We start from the raw sequence: 16,429 nt of genomic DNA, 5'->3' as shown, positions 1-16,429 counted from the left end.
GAAAATAGCATGCACTGGTAAAAACCCATGATATTCATGACAAATCTTTGTTGAAGGCACATTATGGTTAAGTTGCACTAATAAAAACCTATAAAATTCACTGAAAACACATTGTTAAAGGGACGTTATGGTAACAGGTAAAACCGAAAAACCTCAGAAATTCATCAGTTATGGTAAGCTAAGCAACCATAACTAGTGCCACCACCGTGCACTGCTAAGACTAACACCCAGGACATGAAGGTTGACATCACAAATCTCATTCTTTTGCTCATGTCTACAGCTCAGCTTGCTGGATGGATTAGCATCAAACTTACGCAAGTAAGTACGCAATTGGTCCCAAAAGCGTGCAATGGAGTAAATCCGTCCAATAGATATTTTTAAAATTGTAAAAAAGTAGGTTACGAAAAATGTGTGATATCTGAGTCCGATCCACAAAATCACTTTCTGATTCAGTGTCTGCGGACACCTCTGGACCAATCAGAGAGCTGCGTAACATTCACAGACATTGTACATGTTCACTGGTAGGACAATCAAAAATGTGTGAAAATATTTTGAAACAGCTCCTGCTCTTCTGTTCAGCATCACTCCTGGCTCGGGCGGTGAGGAGGCTGCCTTTCGGTACCTGCAAATGCTCTGAAGCTTCTCGTCTGCTTCTGGCATCCTCACAGCATACCGTTCCCTGTGGTCAGCTCCTCTCAGTTCCTTCTGTGAGCCAGTTGGCTCCATGGACCTCGCACCAGTCCTGCAGTCCCTCGATCGACACTGATAGGACTAGAGTTTTCCAGCCAGCGTCTCCCTGTCAGCTGGTCTGCCGGTCTAAATTTCCATGCAACTTTCCTTGCCCTGCAACAACTAGAGAACAGCTTCTGCTCTTGGCCTTCATTGATCTTCATTACTCAGCACAACTACCTCGTCCCAGTACTTTTCACAATTAGGAAAACGGAAGTCAGTTCTTGATGACTTGTATGGAAAGTCTGCTGAAAAGTAGTTTTGAAAGGAAAGTCATGTTTTGTGTACAGAGTATGGGCAAGTGTTTTCTGTCACCTTCCTAGGTGGGTCAGGGGAGGTATGCCAATATGTCATTAAGACAAGGGGAATGGATTGGGTTTCCTCAAAAGAAACAGGTGAATACCATGTCTCGTCCCATGATGTCATGTCACTCTCTTGGGGTTTGCCTCCCCTATGTGATCCTCCCTCATATAGCCGCACCCAGGGTGATGGTCAGGTAGCAAATGCCATCCCCTGGCCACATGGGGAGAAGTCACTGCTGAGAAAGAAGTGATGATACCATCAGATTCATCACATTACGGATTAGTGTGTGAACAGGCCCAGCATCCTTAAAAAGTAGAGTTATACATGAACTGTATGGGCAAAATACTTCATGCCCTGAAGTGATGAATCAATTAACACATCAAAACAAACAATGTGCGTGTTTGAATTCATTCCTTGCAGGTTGTGCCCAATTTAATGAGGCAGTGCTTCCAGATGAAAGGAAACACATAGTCCAAGTCAACTGTGTGGCACTCCCAACGTACCTCAAGCTACTACATGATATGTTATATGATAAGTCATTTATAACACGCCTGTACACAAGTGTTTCTAGGCGTGACAAGACAAGTGGAGGGACAGAGGAAGGACAAAACAAATGATCTTACTAGGCCTTGTGTCATTCAGATTATGCAAGTGCGATAATGCAAAGTGCAGGGGGAAGTGAGAGGGGAAGTGCCAAGGGGGAAGTGCATTCAGGGCAGCATTTCTCTCAGTGAGTGCAGTCAGGGCAGCACAGCTCTGGGTAAGGAGGCAGGCAACTGTAGGGTTCCAGTTACAACCACAAAGTATGCAGTATCCCTGGGGCAGTGCAGGGGCTACTGGTCATGGAGGAGCTGGTACCAAGTGAGATTCTGAGGGTAGTCAGGCAACCAATCAGCGCAGCAGACAGGTAGGTCAGCAGGGAGAGAGAGAACGCAGATGTGAAAAGGAAGGCCTTGAGCTGCTTCCGGAACTTCAGGTGGTCCAGCTAAAGTTTGAGAGGGGCCGAGAGGCCATTCCAGGGGTGGGCACCTGCAGAGGAGAGTGATCTACCACCCACGCTCTACCTGGTGAAGCATCTGACCATTAGAGAATTGGAGGTGGCTTGGTGACGGGCCCCAGCCTCAGAAAGCCTTGTGGACGATGCAGAGGGTCTTGAACTTGATCCTCGTAGGCACCGGGAGCCAGTGGAGAGATTTCAGGGCTGGAGAGATACAGATCCTGGGCTTGAGGCCAAGGACAAGTCTTGCAGTCCTGTTCTGGATTAGTTTCAGGGGGCAGAGAGTAGAGGTAGACAGACTGAGGAAGAGGTTGTTGCAGTAGTCCAGGAGGGAACCCGGGCTCTGAAGACAGTACGCTTCTGGTGGAAAGTGAGAAATTGAAGAATACCTCTGAGGAGGTGCAGATGGTAGTGGGCCTTCTTGACAAGGCATGTGTTGTGAGGAGTGAAGGAGAGAGTGGAGTCGAAGGTGACACCAAGGTTTTTTGCCTCACAGGAAGATCGAAGGAAGAGGGCCCAAGGATGGCGGCCAGAGTGAGAGAGGGAATGCAGGAACAGGGATCCCAATGAGAAGGATCTCAGTCTTAATGCACTAAGGCAGAGATTGTTGGAGACGCACCACTCTTGAATCACAGATAGACAGTCAGGAATGAGCGAGAAAGGAGAGGAGGCTGAGGGGGGGCCTTAAAGAGAGCTCTGTGTCATCCGCATAACACTGACAGTTAGAGATAAGGTGGACATTGAAGAGACAGGGTGAGATGAGAGGTTAGAGCCCTGGGGAACACCACATGTGGAGAGAGAGGTGATGGAGAGAAAGTACCCATGTTGGACCTGGGAGGGTTGGTCCTGGTAAAAGGAGGTCCATCACGCCAGGGCCTGATCTGTGATACCCAGGTTCTCACAGAGATGTTTGATCACGATGGCGTGATTGACTGTATCAAAAGCAAAGAGAGGTCAAGGAGGATGAGGACAGTAGGGAGGCTAGAATCAAGATTAGGGTGAAGATCTTCACAGGTGATTAGGCAGTTGTGCTTCTGGCCACTCTGAAGCCAGACTACTGGTTGTGGAGAAAGCCAAGAGATTCAGTGTGTAGCATAAGCTAGGAGATTGCCAGCTTTTCCAGGATTTTGCCCAGGAAATGAGAGATAGAGATAGGGTGGTAGTTTGCCAGCCAGGTAGGATTGGCAGAAGGCTTTTTCAGCAGGGCATGCACAAGGGAGTGCGTGAGGGGAGAGGGGAATGTTCCAGTGGCAAAACAGGGGTTGCAGAAATCAGCCAAGGCTGGAGCGAGGGTGTCAATGTGGTGATTGATGGTTCTGGAGGAGCAGGGGAGCACCTGTTTGGACGACACTTTCATAGATCGGAAGGGGGCAAAGAGAGGTAGAGGGAGAGGAGGACGAGAGAGAGCCTAAATCTCATAGAGAAATCTGTATGCAACACAGCCGAATTAGAAAGGTATTATCTCTCTGTCTAAACTGCAGAGTAATTCTAAGATGCAACCTTGACATATATCAAGGTTTAGTCAGTGTGCCAATGGGAATCGTTTACATCATATCCAAATGAAAATAATATATTTTTTTATTGTGTATATAGTTATAGAACTTTTACACAAATGAGACAATAACATTAATTACCTATATACATATAGCCACAATATACAATAAATTAACCATCCAGACAGAGCATAATTCCTATAAAAAATTCATATACAAACAGAAGAAAGGATCTATGGGTCAAGCAATTCAAGCTCCCATCTAATCTAAACAGGTTTTAAATGTTGACATAGAGTAAGTACACAGATTGTAGCACTAACACATCAAAAATCAACAAATTAAAGCTCAGCCATCACTTTGACTTCATCCTCAAATTTTCTCAGATGCTTATCCACACATTTCCACACCCGTGTAATGGCTCTGGTCAAACTCCTGCTATTTCCTGACAGACATCTCAGCCAGAATGATTCACAGGTTATACACTTAAGATCTACAACATGTTTTCAGAAATAACATTCGTAAAATTGGGAAAAGCATTACATTTTTCAATAAATATGTCCCCAAAATCGGCCTTAAACAAATTGAAAAACATGGGGGCCAATGCACACCGCTTTCGAACGCCCATCCTAAGCGCAATCAGATCGGACATAAGGCCAATATTATTGAGCCTAACCCGTGTGTGGTTATCTTCATACATCATCTTGCAGGTGTATAAAAGGTGAGCTGGCATGCCCATACGTTCCAATTTCCCCAAAGCTTGGTTCTATTAACCGTATTGAATGCAGAAAAAAATCCACAAATAGGATATACAGTGGTAGATTAGAGGAATGTTTGCCTGTTCAATGAGGGTGTTAACCAATAGGATATTATCAATGGTTCCACATCCCTTTAGAAACTCTGTTTGGGCTCTATCCAGAATGTTATTATTAGCTATCCAAGCATTGATTTCTATAAGGATGAGGGTACAAAATATTTAGCTAGGCACATCTGTGAGGGCCAGTAATCAGTAGTTCTCGGGTAAGTAACGCTGACCATTTTTAAACACTGGGATAGTAATAGAAGTATTCCATGATTTAGGAATAACACCAGTGTCTATTATTCTTACGAAAAAAGATTACAAGTAGATCTGCCCAGATGTCTGCCTTTTTCTTGATGATAGTATTGCACAGACCATCCGGGCCTGGAGCTCTAGATGTTTTCAGTTTCTTAATAATAGCCATGATGTCATCACGGTTTACTACAAGGTTTTTGATTTAAAGCATACAATCTCACCTTTAAATTTCTCGGAGGGAAATTTGACCCAGGTTTCACTGTCAATGCAGCAGACAAGTTCATGTTTACACTTATTGGTTACAGACCTATAGTTTGCCCAGAATAATGTTTTTGTGTCACCTGCAAGGAGAATACTCACCATGTTTTGCCAATATGCATTTTTATTAGAGGCTCTATTGATGCGTAACCAATTCCTATAGGTATTTTTGATCTTTCGCTTCTCCAGTTTGATGCGATCTGGGGAAAAGATAGTTTGCTCCAAGGCTTTTAGAGCTGTACGCATTTTTTTCTTTTCCAAACAAATCACCTTGTCAAATGGGGAGATGTGATGTAGGTCGGACGTGAGGGGAGAATGTTTTTTTTCCCATTGGCATCATACCATGTATACAAGTTAAAACCCAACCAATGATTTCTTACGCAGAGCACTTAGCAATGTAATCAAGATGAAAACTCCTACTCCAGGCACTTGCTTTGCCCAGATTCTGATCTGTCCAGCCCAGACGATTTCCCTTACCGACCACAACCACTTCTTCAATTTTGTCATATAATGACCCCTTATTTGTTTTTAACGCTAGAGTACAGGTCAACATGAAATGATTGCTAAAGGAGTTAGGTTGAATATGAAAATGAGTGAAAAGACCAAAAAGCTTATCACAAAAGTACACATAGTCAATGGTAGAGGAATACATCCAATTGGTCCATGTAGTGCCCAGACCTGTTTTCATATTGCCAAAACCATTAGCCTCTTGTATTTCAACATCATCGAAAAAGATCTTCCACCTTTCCATTTTTACTTGACCTTTGCAGCTTTAGTATCCTTATACATACTATGCTGACAGGCACCCAAGTTATACACATTAAGGTCGCCCCCTACTATAGCATTGACATCGCCATAGTCAGCATATTTATCAGTGATGCATTGAAATATGTTCAGTTGAATATCCACAGTGCATTCCTCACCCGGAGGGGGGGCGTCATGAATGTTGGGCAATAGAATTTTACGCTCTCCCACAAGCTGTATTTCCACCATCAGCACATTTGGGTTACAAATCTTTTGAATGTTCCTAATCTTTTGAATACATTTAGAAGAAAAGATATTATTTCTGACCAAAATGGCTAATCCCCCAAATGGCCTACCTCTTTCACCCTTCTTATCATGATTGAAATAAGCACTGTATCCATCAAATAAGGTGGTGTGTAAAAGCCAGGTCTCCTGTAAGACAATTATTTCAGCAGTTAGTAGTAAACTTTAGGATACCGCAGGCCCAAAAAAGATGGTTATGTCCACAGGTATTCCAGGAGATTATAGTTAAATCTCCTCAATTCTGATTAGTTATTGATGGCAAACATGAACAGAGCCATTCCCAATGCGACTTCATAGTAGCATCTTTGCCAGCTGAGATTTTAGATTTTAGATTTAACCACTTTGTTAAGCACTTGTACACCATCTACTTCGTAACCATTCTTTTTAGTTCAGATTTGAGATTTCGGATAAGAGCGACCACTGCCTCAGAAAAACACCTTAGTCGTAGCATGGGAACATTGTTCTACAAACTTTAAATCACTGCTTTTCACAATCCTCAATAATAATAAGCCTACTTCTATTTATTGTCTTGTTTTGCTTGTTCAAAGCAGCAGAGATCGTAAATGATTTCTTAGGCAGGGACCAGTTTTTGTCTCTAGTTTTTAAGCCCCCATCCCTAATCACCTACAGGTAGTAGTAGGGCAAGAGGGCAATTGAATTGTAGCTTTATGGGCTTTATGGACGGGGTTTTAACAGAGATTATGCTGTTTTCAAACGTGGTATTCATCTGATCTGTAGAACTTGTACTGGACTTCTCATCTGATAAAAATGTAGCCTTGACAGTCACATTCGTCTTGCCCTTTTGCAATGATGAACCAAGAAGCCAAGTTGTAAGATTGCCAGTTTTCAGAGCATGCCTTTTTGCTCTTCTGGCCGCTCTCTTTCTCGCCCACTTGGAAGGCCGTTGCTTAGAGCGGACTTCAAGGGGATCCATTACAGAGCTGACCACAGCATCTGAAGGCAGATTAGCTCTCAGATCAGAGGTCAATTTCTGCTTCCTTTGCATTTCTCTTTTAGACATATGACACTGTTCATTTCCATCCCCTTCATTGCAGGCCAAAATCTCCACCAGTGTAGATTCAAGATTTATAGGTGGTGCCCCTCCCTGACCAGTAGAGATAGGCACATAGGGCATAGGTGGCTGTGACAAGACCAAAGGGGCCACAATATTGCCCTTACACATAGTTTTTAGCATCTCGGAATTCTTCTCCACTAAGCAAACAATGTTATGAGACAATCTCAGCATAACTTTCAAGACAAAGCTGATAGCAATATTATGTGCTTCCGTTTCTTAAAACTTAGAACTACAAGTACAGTTCACATTTGCTTGGTTGTCCAAAAGAGTTGATTGCTGTTTACTTTCAGAGTAAGAGCCACTCATACAGTCCACCAAACCAGTAAGTCGAGGAGAGCACGATAGTCTGGCAGAGGAGGTAAAACAGCATTTTCCAGTAAATCAACGGGTCCGCTGGGCTCCCTACTAAACACAGCATCACCATCTGTTACACCATCAGATATTTGTGCATGCTCCAAATTAGAAATGTGCCCTTCAAGACTATAGCACAGATTGAGCAAATAATTGTTGTTATCGAATTCTGCCGATATAGAGGCGGCATCATTAGGTGACCCAGCAGGCGCTGCTGGTTCCTCATGAATTTCGGCCACCACCAGTTGCCCAGGAAAGAAATCTGTAATCTTATTTTCTTTAGTATTCACAGTCTGAATGCTCGCTTCTCTGGTAATCATATCACCCTTAACAGATACATTCTTTCTATTTGCTTTCAGTTTACTACGGAGTTTCATGATTGTAGAGACTGTTATAGAAGGCTCACAGTAGTTCCTCACAAATCTCCCTTGTGGCTCAAAGAGAAACTCCATAGTCACCACTAGAGATGTACTTATTACCCAAGAAGGCACAAAGAGACCAGATCCACAGTCACCACTCGGGTAATTCAGCGCAAGGAACAGCCAGAGAACCACAATAAACCAACACCGGTATAACCCTACTGGCACAAAGAAACAAGTTCCACAGTCACCAGGAAGGAATAGTCGATATAAATACTATATCAGAAATATGTAGTGAAGGTCGCTTCAAAAACAGTGCTTCAGGTAAAAAGGAAAAGTATTCCGGAGCCAATACTTTCAGTTGCCTTAACAAATATTGATAATACAGCCTCATATTTATAGGTGATGCAGCTACAAAGCCATAGAACTGATGGACGCTTTCAATAGGACAGCCCGCTCAGAGCTGAGACGGCTTGTAGATGAAAGATAGCACAGCGCGTTACTAGCGTAGCAAGTAGGGATTATGAAGGCACGGTTGGACTCTTACCTAGGGGACCGCTGTCTCAGATCACTGATTGCCGCTTGCCAAACACCAAACACACTGCGAGCACACCGCACATGTACGGTGTATTCGTTTGAAATCCTCGTTTTGGTTGCCAATAGAAAGAGGGCAGATACAGTCCTTGGAAACAGTAAGTCATTCCGGAGCTGACACTGGCAGAGACTTCCTTCAATCCTTCACCAAACTCACTGCAAGCACACTGTGAAAATAATATCCGATTTGTCCTCATCAAGTTTGACAATCTTGACAAAACAAAAATAATTCCCCACACTACAGCACATTTGATTCTTTTAAAGACATGTACTATGCAGAGACTAATTCTGTCTGTCTCTTGAACATGCTGTAACTATTCACACATTTCCACTATCAATCATTAACTTATAGACATTGGCATTTAACTCCTCAAAGAAGATACAAGGTTTGTAGCACTCTCACATGTTTGTACACCCACAGATCTATTTTTACTGGCTTTTGAAGCACGCAAAGTAAAAGCAGACACTCGCATTCTTCAATGTAACAAACTACTTGCATTGTGCACTCTACACTTGGATATATACCATGTACCTGAAAAAGGGAACCATCAAAAACGGAATTAGTAAAATTAAGATCCAACAGACCTCCTGTTATTCCCCATGAAAAAAACGAACACACAGACCTCAAACTCATCACATCCCACATCCTCTGGACCTTTTGGACCTTTTAGATTTCGGAACATCACCAGAGTCAATTGCTATGCAAAAGTCACAATCAATCTGTTGTTCCAATTGTCACCATTTGTGAACAATATTCACTTTAATGGCTCAGACCAGCTATGGTTACGTCACATTTTCCTGGACATAAATGCCACAAACAATTCTTACACACTCTACTCTGTATCAGGTGTAAGACAGGCAGTGGATCAATGTGCAATAATTGGTAAATTCACCATAAATATACAAGAAACTCTCCAAGAATTCTCCAAATACTTACTACAAGGTTTAAAGTGAGAAAGCATTGCTGCAAAATAAATCCTACAATTACATTCACTTGGAAACATACATACAGTATCTACAACCACGTTTCACAAGATCATGTCCCCAATAAACAATTTGCCTATGCGTCTATAGCAAACTATGATAGTAAACCATTTCAACAACGTCTAAATAATGCACATTACATATATAATAGGCACGCATGACTACTATGTTATACTAATGCTTCTAAGATACAGGGCAGATGGTGCAGAAAGTGTTTCTTAGTGGAAAACATTCTCCACAGTAGGCATAATATGCTGAACATGTTCCACAACCACTTCAGTGCACTATACTGCATATGTAACACACACACACACACGGTTGGTTTGAATGTAACAGTAATTCTGTTAAACAAAATCAAAGATTACCTGCAAGCCTATTGGATGCTTACTTAATAGCCTGTAAACCAAAATTCAACCATTACATTATAAATCAGATGTACATTCTCTATAATGGTGCAGTTAGACTACACTAATGGGCCTCTAAACACTTTGTGATTTACACACAAAAATCTAACAAAATTCTACAAAAAATAGAAATATGAATTTATACTTACCGAATGTATTTCCCAAACACATTGCAGTTAGAATACACCATCAGGTAACACATTATTTTAACAATAAAACAAAACATATAGCTGTAATCCTCCAAGATTTATTATGCATCAAAGTAAAATATTAGATTTTTCAATCCACTTTGGATTTCTTTCGCATGACCTCGCAGGTATTTGCCTCTTCTTCCCTAGGGGGAGACCTCCCCTGTGAGGCTAGGTGTGGAGAGCCCACTCCTCAAGACCCTCTCTAGGGGTCGAGGCAAGTGGGACCTCACCAGGAGGGACTCCCCTTTCAGGACAAGGATTCCCGTTTCTATGAGGAACTCCCTGAAAATTATACCATAGCCGCGAATATGGGACTGTCTTCCATCGAGAATACTATGGAGACTTCTTGTTTTGCTGAAGGCAATGCAGGAAGAAATCTGTTTGAAAAAAAATAAGGAAAATATCCCTTTAAGTCCAGATGTGTATTTAACTGCAATGAGTCAGAGCAGGAGGAGGAGAGGAGAGCCTGAAATGCATGGGAAGACCCATGACCTCATCACGTCTTGTGGAGGTGGAATCAAGGTACTTTGTGGAACCCTTGAGTTTCAAAGAAGTAGACAAGCAGATTGCGAGACACCAGAATCCGGTGTCCAGGACCACAAAGAAAGTGGTACAAACAAGAAGAGAAGTATTTGGTAGTGGCATGACCACGCATGCAGAATGGTGGGTAGGACGTCTGAAAAACAAAGCTGAGACTATTGTGATTGTAGGGCTGCAAGCCTTCTGAGCACCAGCATTTGCAATTGGTGGCTGAACCAAGAACGGGAGTCAGAAGAAGGAAGAAAGAAGAGATCAACAAGCAGTACCCAAGTGAGACCAGACAACCCTTTGCAACATCACACGAGGTACCCGGGGAAGAAAGAACTACAGGAGGCCACCAGCGAATCATTATTTACGTGAATCAACTCATGCCAGTTTTAAAGACAAAACCATAACCAGAAAGCTGAATGGTTGTAAGTGTGAAAATGGAAGGGAACACATTATAAGTAATCCGGTAAAGAAAGACTGGGAGTATATGAAAAAAGAAACTTCCCAATATCGAGATTAAAATATTGTGAAATAACCCACATGAGAAGGGAAGTGAAAAACAAGTGATAAGAGTCATATTTAAAGAACCCTGGTGGGGAATTAAGAGAGTCTGGTAGTGGAAACACTGGGAATAAGGTATTACCCAAATTGTTCGAGTACAATTGCTCGAATGACACAATTGACCATTTTGCAGTGGTCCAAATTGACCTTCTGCACAATTGACCGTATGGTCATGTATATATATATATATAATGGGTCGGGTTGGGGTAATAATAATATAAGGGGATTGGGTGGGAGGTTGGGGGGGTGGATTGGGAGTGGGTTGCAGGGGGTTTTCCCCCGCACATATATCCTAATTGACCATTTATATTCAGTCAATTGTGCAGCAGATCAATTGTCATTAGGACAATTGTAATACGAACAATTCGGATACAACCGGGAAAAAGGGCAAGAACCCTCTATGTGCAAAGTTGAAGCCTGTGCGAAGGAAAAGCCTAACACATATAACGAGAAAGGAAACATAAGGCTTACCATTGAAGAGGATAGAATAATCCTAAGTCCCAGAGAAAGTACAGCAGACAAATAATGCTTAAAAGGAAAAAGAAGCAAAAATAAATGCTTTGCCAAAGCAGAAACAGAAATGTTCTGAAGAATGTGAATGTAATACCAAGTAGAGGAGAAACACATTTAGGGAAAACTACTACCGAGAGAGGACCATAGAAAGGGCAAGTACTAAACATTGTACAATGGACAAAGAAATCTTAAAAAGGAAAAGGAAATATATTGTGAAGAAGTATAAACAGAAAGACTGTGAAGAAAGTGTATATGATTTCAAGAAGAGGAGATACGATTGTAGGGAAAACTACTACTACCAAGAAAGGATCATAGAAAGGTCAAGAACCAAATGTTGTCTTGAAGAATTACAAGACCTCATGAGAAAAATGGACTATTCTAAGCAATATATAGTATAACAAGAACAGTGAATACAGACACATCCAAGGGAAGAAGAGACACTCGCTTGGCCTATTTTTCTTTAATTATATTTAGTGGTAGGGTCAGAGAGAGTTATTTGGGTGGAGGACATAATGACTTTGGACTTCCTGACATCTGACAAGCACCTTTAGCTTCTTTAGATCGGTAGGGTATTCCCTTTAGTCATAGGGAGAGGAAGGCATTATTCTTTTAATTTAATAAAGAGAGCACACAAGTGTCCTGCTTCTTATCAATATAAGACAACACTGAGACTAAAACAGCAATTATAACACCATCAGTGACTTATAAAGTTCATCCTTCCAACCACGAACTTCAGACTTGCACTAAACCTACACCAACTACAGGACCAGGCAATGAAGGGCCCAGCACCTGCCTTAAAATTACACCCCAAACCCACTATTTGCTGACTCTCATTTTATTTTCAAAAGAGCCTCAGTAGAATGTTTCTGTTTAAATAAGTGCTTTTTTTTTTACGCATATACTTGTTAATGAGCTTGTGGCCACGGCCAGTAGTCATTATGTGGGGGTGTGAGCTTCAGCCATGTTTCAGACCCCACTAAGAATTGTACAGTAGACATGGGCCTTACTCCAGGCCAGGCTCAGTGCCAACTTAAATCCCGTCCGGACAATCTGGTCACTAACTATGGTCACAGGGCATTCTTCAAGAACCAAAGCTGGATGGCTTAACACTAAATTTGAAAAAGCACGCTTTTGGTACCTAGCCGAACTGCTGTGCCTAAGTTTCATAAAAATCCATTCAGCGGTGTTGACTGCAGAAGCAGCAGAACATTCGTTCCCGTTCCCGTTCAATCAATCCAAATTATGAACATGTTTGGACCACCCCCATAACATTCCTCCGTCTTGACCAAACAGGGCCTGCAGTCACTTTTCCCTGGCCCTAATTATAATAAGATCCATACCAACAACAAAAAACAAATAAAAAAATATCCAGAGCCTGCCATATACCCACACTCCAAGCCCACTTTTCCAGGGCTTCATTATAGCCCACACCAAACCACTCTCAATATCCATGATTAGTACCCGGCAAGGGTCAACCAGAATGAAACAAACATTCTGATTGGCCCTCATCCCCGGTGGGGGGAGTGGCAGCCCCTCAGTCAATGAGGAGGCTCGAAGTGGGGCCATCCACCCCACACTTCTGTTCACAGCGCGTCCGCTCCCGATGGCCGGCATGGAGAGGGTTCCCAGCGGCCATTTCCTTGAAAAAAAATGTTTTCTGTTCCGAAACGGCGCAGCGTTTCAGAACAGAAAAGAATGCTATTAGTACCCTGGTCTTGCGGGCAGGGTTTTAATAGCAATATGGCCCTCACAGCGGGGGCATTACCGAGTTTGGTAATGCCCCGGGGCCTACGTTAAAACTATGGGCCCCGGGGCATTACCTGACTCAGTAATGCCCTTGCGGCTCAGGGCATATTGTTTAATTCATCAAACTGTGCCATATAGGTGGTATTTGGATTTCCATTCAAATGCAGCTGCTCTAATAGATGGCCCCACTAGTTTCTAAATATTTTGTTTTTCCAAGTGTATTATTACTCCCAGGCTCCTACCCGCTTTAATCAGTTAGATTGATGTGACCACTGGCACCGAGGAGGGCGAGGACACTGCAGGAAAATTAAGCAGTGTCTGCTATCAGGTTGCACACACTGAACGAAACCGATCATCTTCTCAGAGTCGAACTAGTAATTTAGACATTGATTCGGGATCTCCAGAAGTTCTGAAGTCAGTATCACTTTTTCTCATTTTAAAAGAAAAATAGAAATTTCATTCTTCAGTGTCAGGCTGTGCTTATACAGTCGTCAGTTGTATATTTGCCGAGTCCAACAGTAAGAAATAAAGCTAAGAAAAAATGTCCGGGAAAAGAAAATGATGAACTTTAAGAATTTAAATTGCTACTTAATGTTATAAAGGGAATTCATTTAAAATGAATTGGTTTTAATGTTGAACGAGGCTGTATATTCTAGGCGCCTTTTGTGAAATATATTTTGCATGCGGTATAAAGCCTTTTTGGGAACACATCCAGGGTCTCAATCACACGGAAGCACATTTACCGGGCTCTGCGTAGGTATAAAACACCGGGGTAAGCATCCCATCTCCATATTTTCTGCCTCTCCAGTGCCAATTGAATGAGGGCAGACTGTCAATAGTTTTTAGAAGGATATTGCTTCTGCCTTTAGGCCTAATAGACTGAACTGAAGTATCGTTGTGTATAAAGCTATTGACAAGATTAATTGAATACTTTTCCCTGAATGCATCAGAGCATGTGAAGGAAGACGCATCAGATGCAAAATGCTCTTTTTTTTTATCAATGTTAATCAGAGAATGTGCCTTTTATAATTCAGAAGGATAATATAATGCGGTCATATTTGCCTTAATGGGACAAAGCAGTGGGATCGGATTTGATAATGAAAATCATTCATTTGACACATATTGCTAAAATATGTTTATTAAATAATTACACAATCGTTTGAAAAGCTGAAGGGGTCGGATTCACAAAAGAAGCATAGAAAATGAACATATTTTGCCTGGCCCTTTTCCTGTAACCCAAAAACCAGGTGCACAGGGAGCAAAGGCATTATGGAAAGGTCAGTACGTATAAAATACACATCAGCACTCATGACAAGGTGTCAAATGACTGCAGGTAAATGCACATGGCCAAGTGCCATTTCAAACAAGAAACAATGTTGCCTTTTGACTAGGCGCTGTATAAGCATGTGTAAGGTATTGCCATCATACGCTCAGTTGCTCTCACCTTTTTTCCAGCAGTTGGCCACTTATGCCAAAGTACTTCATCATTGCCAGGGATTGACTTCAAACCTCCAGGTGCCCAAACAATTAGCATAAACATCCCTAACATCCATGACATGACCAGACAGAGAGAGAGAGAGAGAGAGAGAGAGAGAGAGAGAGAGAGAGAGAGAGAGAGAGAGAGAGAGAGTGTGTAAGTGTGTGTGTGTAAGAGAGTAAGAGAGAGAGAACCGGGACCCCTCTCAGCATATGGTGTAATCCAGTGCAGGTTCGGACTGATATGGGTAAGGGGGCAGTTTGGAGGGTCCTGCCCCTGTCCCTTGCCAGCATGCTTGGTGTACCAGCATTGCAAGACGTTGGCTAGTTTCTCTCCTCTTGCTTTAGAAAACTACACCTATCATCATGTAGAGCGGTGGACCAGCAAGGGAACATCCCACAGCAGCCTCCAAAGAGACACTGCATACACGCACACCTTAACCATCAGTTGCAGCAAGAAGAATTGCTATGCAGTGCTGCTCAACTGCTTACAAAAAATGGCAGCACATACGTGCAAAGCTGCAATCTGCTCTAGAGCAGATTAATACTCACTTGGGATTGAGCCGTGCAGGTTTTCTCCGGCAAATACTTTAATCCCATAGACATTTGGAATCCTTATATGAATTATGATATTTACCACAATGGGCTGCCTTTGTTTGACCCCGGATGACCCGCACAGGATAAGGGTTTAAGGCTTAGACAACCTTATATGTATTTTGATGCATTTCACACCTCCTGGAAGGGCAAGGCAGGGAATGATTGGCCAGGAGCGTCATCAGGGAAGAACCTAGGAAGGAAAGAGGGGAAGATATCAGAGGCACCAGGAAACAGGAAGCTGTGGGTTGTTCAGGAGAGGACAGAGTAGAAGGCAGCAGACCAAGAGACCAGAAGGAGGAACGATGGTGTAGAGGCTATGCAAGTGATTTATATAAAGGTGAGGTATAGCTTGGTGATTGAAAGTGGTACTGTGTGTGAGTGTGCATGCACATTGTATGAGTGAGATTGGTAGGAGGAGAGTAGAGAGTGAGTGAAAGGGTGACTGAGGGAGTGAAAGGAGATGACTGAGGAGAAGGACGAAGTATGGAATGATCAACGGTGAAACACTTATTAAGCGCAAACATAACGCCTTTGAACGAGGCATCATGGTGCTGAAACAAGAGGGCACGTGAGGACCCATACCATATAAGATCAGAGAACCCACCCTTCCCAACACCAACCATCAGCTCAAAGAGGGAATAAAAACATCTTTACTTCATGACAGAAATCAGTATGTCCCTCAATCCCTCGCAGATTTGAAGGTAGTGAATTCCGCAGCCGAGCTGCCTTCACGGCACATGAACAGCTTCCCCATTTCACCCATCTGAAAGTGGGGACCAAAAGTACATTCGAGGAGGCAGAACGCAGACATTTCCCTGGGACATAGCAGCAGTATTTTGCTTTAATAAAATTGAGCTAAAGACCATATAATATCCGATGTACAATGCACATGTCTTCAATTGTATCAGTTTCTCCGCTGGTAACCAGTGGAGGGCTCGCAAAATTGGCGGTATATGTTCTTTCCGACCAGCTTTCCCTGTCAGCTGCATTTTGGATTCTTTGAAGCTGGCCAATGGCTGCTTTTGGCAAGCCGAGTTATAAAACATTGCAATAGCCATGCAGACTAGAAATAAAAGCATTTACAGTTTGAATTTAAGGTGCAAAGCCAAAAATCTGCAACAGATGTTCAAGGGACCTGAAGAGAAAAAAACATACATTGGAAACATGTAATA

This window comes from Ambystoma mexicanum, chromosome 5q, assembly GCF_040938575.1.
Source record: "Ambystoma mexicanum isolate Mex_15411 chromosome 5q, UKY_AmexF1_1, whole genome shotgun sequence".
NCBI classification, from domain to species: Eukaryota; Metazoa; Chordata; class Amphibia; order Caudata; family Ambystomatidae; genus Ambystoma; species Ambystoma mexicanum.
Note: the sequence above shows the minus strand (reverse complement) of the source record.